The following is a 10,024-nucleotide window of genomic DNA, read 5'->3' on the forward strand; positions in this document are numbered from 1 at the left end:
ACGTATGGGATAATGACTATCCAAGATGTGGATCTTTCCACGCAAGAGTCACTAGAGAGGGAGGGATAAAATAAAGACAGCCAATTCCTGCTGAAAATAATCCACACCCAAAATAAAGTTTAAATGAAAACATAAGCAGAAGATTCAAACTGAAACAGCTGCCTGAAGTACTTTTCTACCAAAAACTGCTTCAGAAGAAGAAAACACATCAAAATGGTAGAATTTAGTAAAAGTATGCAAAGAAGACCAAGTTGCTGCTTTGCAAATTTGATCAACCGAAGCTTCATTCCTAAACGCCCAGGAAGTAGAAACTGACCTAGTAGAATGAGCTGTAATCCTCTGAGGCGGAGTTATACCCGACTCAACATAGGCATGATGAATTAAAGATTTCAACCAAGATGCCAAAGAAATGGCAGAAGCTTTCTGGCCTTTTCTAGAACCGGAAAAGATGACAAATAGACTAGAAGTCTTTCGGAAAGTCTTAGTAGCTTCAACATAATATTTCAAAGCTCTAACAACATCCAAAGAATGCAATGATTTCTCCTAAGAATTCTTAGGATTAGGGCATAATGAAGGAACTACAATTTCTCTACTAATGTTGTTGGAATTCACAACCTTAGGTAAAAATTCAAAAGAAGTTCGCAACACTGCCTTATCCTGATGAAAAATCAGAAAAGGAGACTCACAAGAAAGAGCAGACAATTCAGAGACTCTTCTGGCAGAAGAGATGGCCAAAAGGAACAAAACTTTCCAAGAAAGTAATTTAATGTCCAATGAATGCATAGGTTCAAACGGAGGAGCTTGAAGAGCTCCCAGAACCAAATTCAAACTCCAAGGAGGAGAAATTGACTTAATGACAGGTTTAATACGAACCAAGGCTTGTACAAAACAATGAATATCAGGAAGATTAGCAATCTTTCTGTGAAAAAGAACAGAAAGAGCAGAGATTTGACCTTTCAAGGAACTTGCGGACAAACCTTTATCTAAACCATCCTGAAGAAAATGTAAAATTCTCGGAATTCTAAAAGAATGCCAGGAAAAATGATGAGAAAGACACCAAGAAATATAAGTCTTCCAGACTCTATAATATATCTCTCTAGATACAGATTTACGAGCCTGTAACATAGTATTAATCACAGAGTCAGAGAAACCTCTTTGACCAAGAATCAAGCGTTCAAACTCCATACCTTTAAATTTAAGGATTTGAGATCCTGATGGAAAAAAAGGACCTTGCGACAGGAGGTCTGGTCTTAACGGAAGAGTCCACGGTTGGCAAGAGGCCATCCGGACAAGATCCGCATACCAAAACCTGTGAGGCCATGCTGGAGCTACCAGCAGAACAAACGAGCATACCTTCAGAATCTTGGAGATTACTCTTGGAAGAAAAACTAGAGGCGGAAAGATATAGGCAGGATGATACTTCCAAAGAAGTGATAATGCATCCACTGCCTCCGCCTGAGGATCCCGGGATCTGGACAGGTACCTGGGAAGTTTCTTGTTTAGATGAGAAACCATCAGATCTATTTCTGGAAGTTCCCACATTTGAACAATCTGAAGAAATACCTCTGGGTGAAGAGACCATTCGCCCGGATGCAACGTTTGGCGACTGAGATAATCCGCATCCCAATTGTCTATTCCTGGAATATGAACCGCAGAGATTAGACGGGAGCTGGATTCCGCCCAAACCAGAATTCGAGATACTTCTTTCATAGCCAGAGGACTGTGAGTCCCTCCTTGATGATTGATGTATGCCACAGTTGTGACATTGTCTGTCTGAAAACAAATGAACGATTCTCTCTTCAGAAGAGGCCAAGACTGAAGAGCTCTGAAAATTGCACGGAGTTCCAAAATATTGATTGGTAATCTCACCTCCTGAGATTCCCAAACCCCTTGTGCTGCCAGAGACCTCCACACAGCTCCCCAACCTGTAAGACTTGCATCTGTTGAAATTACAGTCCAGGTCGGAAGAACAAAAGAAGCCCCCTGAACTAAACGATGGTGATCTGTCCACCACGTCAGAGAGTGTCGTACAATCGGTTTTAAAGATATTAATTGAGATATCTTTGTGTAATCCCTGCACCACTGGTTCAGCATACAGAGCTGAAGAGGCCGCATGTGAAAACGAGCAAAGGGGATCGCGTCCGATGCCGCAGTCATAAGACCTAGAATTTCCATGCATAAGGCTACCGAAGGGAAAGATTGTGACTGAAGGTTTCGACAAGCTGATATCAACTTTAGATGTCTCATGTCTATCAAAGATAGAGTCATGGATACTGAATCTATCTGAAAACCTAAAAAGGTTACCTAAGTCTGAGGAATCAATGAACTTTTTGGTAAATTGATCCTCCAACCATGATGTTGAAGAAACAACACAAGTCAATTCGAATGAGATTCTGCTAAATATGAAGACTGAGCAAGTACCAAGATATCGTCCAAATAAGGAATACCACAATACCCTGTTCTCTGATTACAGACAGAAGGGCACCGAGAACCTTCGTAAAAAATTCTTGGAGCTGTAGCTAGGCCAAACGGCAGAGCCACAAACTGGTAATGCTTATCTAGGAAAGAGAATCTCAGAAACTGATAGTGATCTGGATGAATCGGAATATGCAGGTATGCATCCTGTAAATCTATAGTAGACATATAATGCCCTTGTTGAACAAAAGGCAGGATAGTCCTTACAGTTACCATTTTGAATGTTGGTATCCTTACATAACGATTCAATATTTTTAGATCCAGAACTGACTGGTCTGAAGGAATTTTCCTTCTTTGGTACAATGAAGAGATTTGAATAAAACCCCAGTCCCTGTTCCAGAACTGGAACTGGCAAAATTACTCCAGTCAACTCTAGATCTGAAACACATTTCAGAAATGCTTGAGCCTTCGCTGGGTTTACTGGGACACAGGAAAGAAAAAATCTCTTTGCAGGAGGCCTTATCTTGAAGCCAATTCTGTACCCTTCTGAAACAATGTTCTGAATCCAAAGATTGTGAACGGAATTGATCCAAATTCCTTAGAAAAAACATAATCTGCCCCCTACCAGCTGAGCTGGAATGAGGGCCGCACCTTCATGTGGACTTAGGAGCTGGCTTAGATTTTCTAAAAGGCTTGGATTTATTCCAGACTGGAGATGGTTTCCAAACTGATACCGCTCCTGAGGATGAAGGATCAGGTTTTTGTTCCTTGTTGTGACAAAAGGAATGAAAACGATCATTACCCTGGAAAGAAAGGGAAAGCAGAGTAGACTTAGAAGACATAACAGCATTCCAAGTCTTAAGCCATAAAGCTCTTCTAGCTAAAATAGCTAGAGACATATACCTGACATCAACTCTAATGATATCAAAGATGGCATTACAAATAAAATTCTTAGCATGTTGAAGAATAAAAATGCTATGAGAATTATGAACTGTTACTTGTTGCGCTAAAGCTTCTAACCAAAAGATGAAGCTGCAGCAACATCCGCTAAAGATATAGCAGGTCTAAGAAGATTACCTGAACACAAGTAAGCTTTTCTTAGAAAGGATTCAATTTTCCTATCTAAAGGATCCTTAAGGAAGTACCATCTGCCGTAGGAATAGAACGCTTAACAAGAGTAGAGACAGCTCCATCAACTTTAGGGATTTTGTCCCAAAACTCTAATCTGTCAGATGGCACAGGATATAATTGCTTAAAACGTTTAGAAGGAGTAAATGAATTACCCAAATTATTCCATTCCCTGGAAATTACTTCAGAAATAGCACTAGGGACAGGAAAAACTTCTGGAATAACTACAGGAGATTTAAAAACCTTATCTAAACGTTTAGATTTAGTATCAAGAGGACCAGAATCCTCAATTTCTAATGCAATTAGGACTTCTTTAAGTAAAGAACGAATAAATTTCATTTTAAATAAATATGAAGATTTATCAGCATCAACCTCTGAGACAGAATCCTCTGAACCAGAAGAACCATTATCAGAATCAGAATGATGATGTTCATTTAAAAATTCATCTGAAAAATTAGAAGTTTTAAAAGACTTTTTACATTTACTAGAAGGAGGAATAACAGACATAGCCTTCTTAATGGATTTAAAAACAAAATCTCTTATGTTATCAGGAACACTCTGAGTATTAGATGTTGACAGAACAGCAACAGGTAATGTAACAGTACTTAAAGGAAATATTATCTGCATAAACAGTTTGTCATGACAAAACAGTACAAACAACAGCTGGAGGAACAGATACTATAAGTTTACAGTAGATACACTTAGCTTTGGTAGCTCCAGCCCCAGGCAGGGATATTCCAGAAGTATCTTCTGACTCAGCTTCAACGTGGGACATCTTGCAATATGTAATAGAAAAAACAACATATAAAGCAAAATTGATCAAATTCCTTAAATGACAGTTTCAGGAATGGGAAAAAAATGCCAGTAAATAAGCTTCTAGCAACCAGAAGCAAAAAAACAATGAGACTTAAATAATGTGGAGACAAAAGTGACGCCCATATTTTTTCGCGCCAAAAAAGACGCCCACATTATTTGGCGCCTTAATGCTTTTGGCGCCAAAAAACAGAATTTATGCTTACCTGATAAATTACTTTCTCCAACGGTGTGTCCGGTCCACGGCGTCATCCTTACTTGTAGGATATTCTCCTCCCCAACAGGAAATGGCAAAGAGCCCAGCAAAGCTGGTCACATGATCCCTCCTAGGCTCCGCCTTCCCCAGTCATTCGACCGACGTAAAGGAGGAATATGCATAGGAGAAATCATATGATACCGTGGTGACTGTAGTTAGAGAAAATAATTCATCAGACCTGATTAAAAAACCAGGGCGGGCCGTGGACCGGACACACCGTTGGAGAAAGTAATTTATCAGGTAAGCATAAATTCTGTTTTCTCCAACATAGGTGTGTCCGGTCCACGGCGTCATCCTTACTTGTGGGAACCAATACCAAAGCTTTAGGACACGGATGATGGGAGGGAGCAAATCAGGTCACCTAGATGGAAGGCACCACGGCTTGCAAAACCTTTCTCCCAAAAATAGCCTCAGAAGAAGCAAAAGTATCAAATTTGTCAAATTTGTAAAATTTGGTAAAAGTGTGCAGTGAAGACCAAGTTGCTGCCTTACATATCTGCTCATCAGAAGCCTCGTTCTTGAAGGCCCATGTGGAAGCCACGGCCCTAGTGGAGTGAGCTGTGATTCTTTCAGGAGGCTGCCGTCCGGCAGTCTCATAAGCCAATCGGATGATGCTTTTAAGCCAAAAAGAGAGAGAGGTAGAAGTTGCTTTTTGACCTCTCCTTTTACCAGAATAAACAACAAACAAGGAAGAAGTTTGTCTGAAATCCTTAGTAGCCTCTAAATAGAATTTTAGAGCACGAACTACATCCAAATTGTGTAACAAACGTTCCTTCTTTGAAACTGGATTCGGACACAAAGAAGGCACAACTATCTCCTGGTTAATATTTTTGTTAGAAACAACTTTCGGAAGAAAACCAGGTTTAGTACGCAAAACCACCTTATCTGCATGGAACACCAGATAAGGAGGAGAACACTGCAGAGCAGATAACTCTGAAACTCTTCTAGCAGAAGAAATTGCAACCAAAAACAAAACTTTCCAAGATAATAACTTGATATCAACGGAATGTAGGGGTTCAAACGGAACCCCCTGAAGAACTGAAAGAACTAAATTGAGACTCCAAGGAGGAGTCAAAGGTTTGTAAACAGGCTTGATTCTAACCAGAGCCTGAACAAAAGCTTGAACATCTGGCACAGCCGCCAGCTTTTTGTGAAGTAAAACAGATAAAGCAGAAATCTGTCCCTTCAAAGAACTTGCAGATAATCCTTTCTCCAAACCTTCTTGAAGAAAGGATAGAATCTTAGGAATTTTTATCTTGTTCCATGGGAATCCTTTAGATTCACACCAACAGCTATATTTTTTCCATATTTTATGGTAGATTTTTCTAGTTAAAGGCTTTCTAGCCTGAACAAGAGTATCAATGACAGAATCTGAGAACCCTCGCTTTGATAAAATCAAGCGTTCAATCTCCAAGCAGTCAGTTGGAGTGAGGCCAGATTCGGATGTTCGAACGGACCTTGAACAAGAAGGTCCTGTCTCAAAGGTAGCTTCCATGGTGGAGCCGATGACATATTCACCAGATCTGCATACCAAGTCCTGCGTGGCCACGCAGGAGCTATCAAGATCACCGATACCCTCTCCTGTTTGATCCTGGCTACCAGCCTGGGAATGAGAGGAAACGGTGGGAACACATAAGCTAGGTTGAAAGTCCAAGGTGCTACTAGTGCATCCACTAGAGTCGCCTTGGGATCCCTGGATCTGGACCCGTAGCAAGGAACCTTGAAGTTCTGACGAGACGCCATCAGATCCATGTCTGGAATGCCCCACAATTGAATTATTTGGGCAAAGATTTCCGGATGGAGTTCCCACTCCCCCGGATGAAATGTCTGACGACTCAGAAAATCCGCTTCCCAATTTTCCACTCCTGGGATGTGGATTGCAGACAAGTGGCAGGAGTGAGTCTCCGCCCATTGAATTATTTTGGTCACTTCTTCCATCGCCAGGGAACTCCTTGTTCCCCCCTGATGGTTGATATACGCAACAGTCGTCATGTTGTCTGATTGAAACCGTATGAATTTGGCCTTTGCTAGCTGAGGCCAAGCCTTGAGAGCATTGAATATCGCTCTCATTTCCAGAATATTTATCGGGAGAAGAGATTCTTCCCGAGACCAAAGACCCTGAGCTTTCAGGGGTTCCCAGACCGCGCCCCAGCCCACCAGACTGGCGTCGGTCGTGACAATGACCCACTCTGGTCTGCGGAAGCTCATCCCTTGTGACAGGTTGTTCAGGGACAGCCACCAACGGAGTGAATCTCTGGTCCTCTGATCTACTTGTATCGTCGGAGACAAGTCTGTATAATCCCCATTCCACTGACTGAGCATGCACAGTTGTAATGGTCTTAGACGAATTCGTGCAAAAGGAACTATGTCCATTGCCGCGACCATCAAACCTATTACTTCCATGCACTGCGCTATGGAAGGAAGAAGAACAGAATGAAGTACTTGACAAGAGCTTAGAAGTTTTGATTTTCTGGCCTCTGTCAGAAAAATCCTCATTTCTAAGGAGTCTATTATTGTTCCCAAGAAGGGAACTCTTGTTGACGGGGATAGAGAACATTTTTCTACGTTCACTTTCCACCCGTGAGATCTGAGAAAGGCCAGGACAATGTCCGTATGAGCCTTTGCTTGTGGCAGAGACGACGCTTGAATCAGTATGTCGTCCAAGTAAGGTACTACTGCAATGCCCCTTGGTCTTAGCACCGCTAGAAGGGACCCTAGTACCTTTGTGAAAATTCTTGGAGCAGTGGCTAATCCGAATGGAAGTGCCACAAACTGGTAATGCTTGTCCAGAAAGGCGAACCTTAGGAACCGATGATGTTCCTTGTGGATAGGAATACGCATCCTTTAAATCCACCGTGGTCATGAATTGACCTTCCTGGATGGTAGGAAGAATTGTCCGAATGGTTTCCATTTTGAACGATGGAACCCTGAGAAACTTGTTTAGGATCTTGAGATCTAAGATTGGTCTGAATGTTCCCTCTTTTTTGGGAACTATGAACAGATTGGAGTAGAATCCCATCCCTTGTTCTCCTAATGGAACAGGGTGAATCACTCCCATTTTTAACAGGTCTTCTACACAATGTAAGAATGCCTGTCTTTTTATGTGGTCTGAAGACAATTGAGACCTGTGGAACCTTCCCCTTGGGGGTAGCTCCTTGAATTCCAGAAGATAACCTTGGGAGACTATTTCTAGCGCCCAAGGATCCAGAACATCTCTTGCCCAAGCCTGAGCGAAGAGAGAAAGTCTGCCCCCCACCAGATCCGGTCCCGGATCGGGGGCCAACATCTCATGCTGTCTTGGTAGCAGTGGCAGGTTTCTTGGCCTGCTTACCTTTGTTCCAGCCTTGCATTGGCCTCCAGGCTGGCTTGGTTTGAGAAGTATTACCCTCTTGCTTAGAGGATGTAGAACTTGAGGCTGGTCCGTTTCTGCGAAAGGGACGAAAATCTGGTTTATTTTTAGCCTTAAAAGACCTATCCTGAGGAAGGGCGTGGCCCTTTCCCCCAGTGATATCTGAAATAATCTCTTTCAAGTCAGGGCCAAACAGCGTTTTCCCCTTGAAAGGTATGTTAAGCAATTTGTTCTTGGAGGACGCATCCGCTGACCAAGACTTTAGCCAAAGCGCTCTGCGCGCCACAATAGCAAACCCTGAATTTTTCGCCGCTAATCTAGCTAATTGCAAAGTGGCGTCTAAAGTAAAAGAGTTAGCCAATTTAAGAGCGTGAACTCTGTCCATAATCTCCTCATAAGAAGATTCCTTATCGAGCGACTTTTCTAGTTCATCGAACCAGAAACACGCTGCTGTAGTGACAGGAACAATGCATGAAATTGGTTGTAGAAGGTAACCTTGCTGAACAAACATCTTTTTAAGCAAACCCTCTAATTTTTTATCCATAGGATCTTTGAAAGCACAACTATCTTCTATAGGGATAGTAGTGCGTTTGTTTAGAGTAGAAACCGCCCCCTCGACCTTGGGGACTGTCTGCCATAAGTCCTTTCTGGGGTCGACCATAGGAAACAATTTCTTAAATATAGGAGGAGGGACAAAAGGTAAGCCGGGCCTTTCCCATTCTTTGTTTACAATGTCCGCCACCCGCTTGGGTATAGGAAAAGCTTCGGGGGGCACCGGGACCTCTAGGAACTTGTCCATCTTACATAATTTCTCTGGAATGACCAAATTGTCACAATCATCCAGAGTAGACAACACCTCCTTAAGCAGAGCGCGGAGATGTTCCAATTTAAATTTGAATGTAATAACATCAGGTTCAGCTTGTTGAGAAATTTTCCCTGAATCTGAAATTTCTCCCTCAGACAAAACCTCCCTGGCCCCTTCAGACTGGTGTAGGGGCATGTCAGAACCATTATCATCAGCGTCCTCCTGCTCTTCAGTATTTTCTAAAACAGAGCAGCCGCGCTTTCGCTGATAAGTGGGCATTTTGGCTAAAATGTTTTTGATAGAATTATCCATTACAGCCGTTAATTGTTGCATAGTAAGGAGTATTGGCGCACTAGATGTACTAGGGGCCTCCTGTGTGGGCAAGACTGGCGTAGACGAAGGAGGGGATGATGCAGTACCATGCTTACTCCCCTCACTTGAGGAATCATCTTGGGCATCATTTTCTCTAAATTGTTTGTCACATACATCACATCTATTTAAATGAGAAGGAACCTTGGCTTCCTCACATACAGAACATAGTCTATCTGATAGTTCAGACATGTTAAACAGGCATAAACTTGATAACAAAGCACAAAAAACGTTTTAAAATAAAACCGTTACTGTCTCTTTAAATTTTAAACTGAACACACTTTATTAATGAATATGCGAAAAAGTATGAAGGAATTGTTCAAAATTCACCAAAATTTCACCACAGTGTCTTAAAGCCTTAAAAGTATTGCACACCAAATTTGAAAGCTTTAACTCTTAAAATAACGGAACCGGAGCCGTTTTTATATTTAACCCCTATACAGTCCCTGGTATCTGCTTTGCTGAGACCCAACCAAGCCCAGAGGGGAATACGATACCAAATGACGCCTTCAGTAAGCTTTTTCTGTGTATCTGAGCTCCTCACACATGCATCTGCATGCCTTGCTTCCCAAAAACAACTGCGCATTAGTGGCGCGAAAATGAGGCTCTGCCTATGATTAGAGAAGGCCCCCAGTGAAAAAGGAGTCCAATACAGTGCCTGCCGTTTTTTTTAACATAATTCCCAAGAATAAAATAACTCCTCAAAGCTATAAACTATTAAAAATGCTTATAAATTAATCGTTTTAGCCCAGAAAAATGTCTACCAGTCTTTAAAGCCCTTGTGAAGCCCTTTATTCTTATTAATAAAAATGGCTTACCGGATCCCATAGGGAAAATGACAGCTTCCAGCATTACCAAGTCTTGATAGAAATGTGTCATACCTCAAGCA

General features: G+C 41.9%; 1 protein-coding gene across 1 annotated transcript in view; it reads right to left on the minus strand.

Moving 5' to 3' along the window:
- Positions 1 to 10,024, minus strand: part of POLR3B (RNA polymerase III subunit B) — a 791,018-nt gene that overhangs the window by 299,909 nt on the left and 481,085 nt on the right. The window lies entirely within an intron of this gene.

Source organism: Bombina bombina, chromosome 6 (assembly GCF_027579735.1).
Source record: "Bombina bombina isolate aBomBom1 chromosome 6, aBomBom1.pri, whole genome shotgun sequence".
In the NCBI taxonomy this organism is placed as follows: Eukaryota; Metazoa; Chordata; class Amphibia; order Anura; family Bombinatoridae; genus Bombina; species Bombina bombina.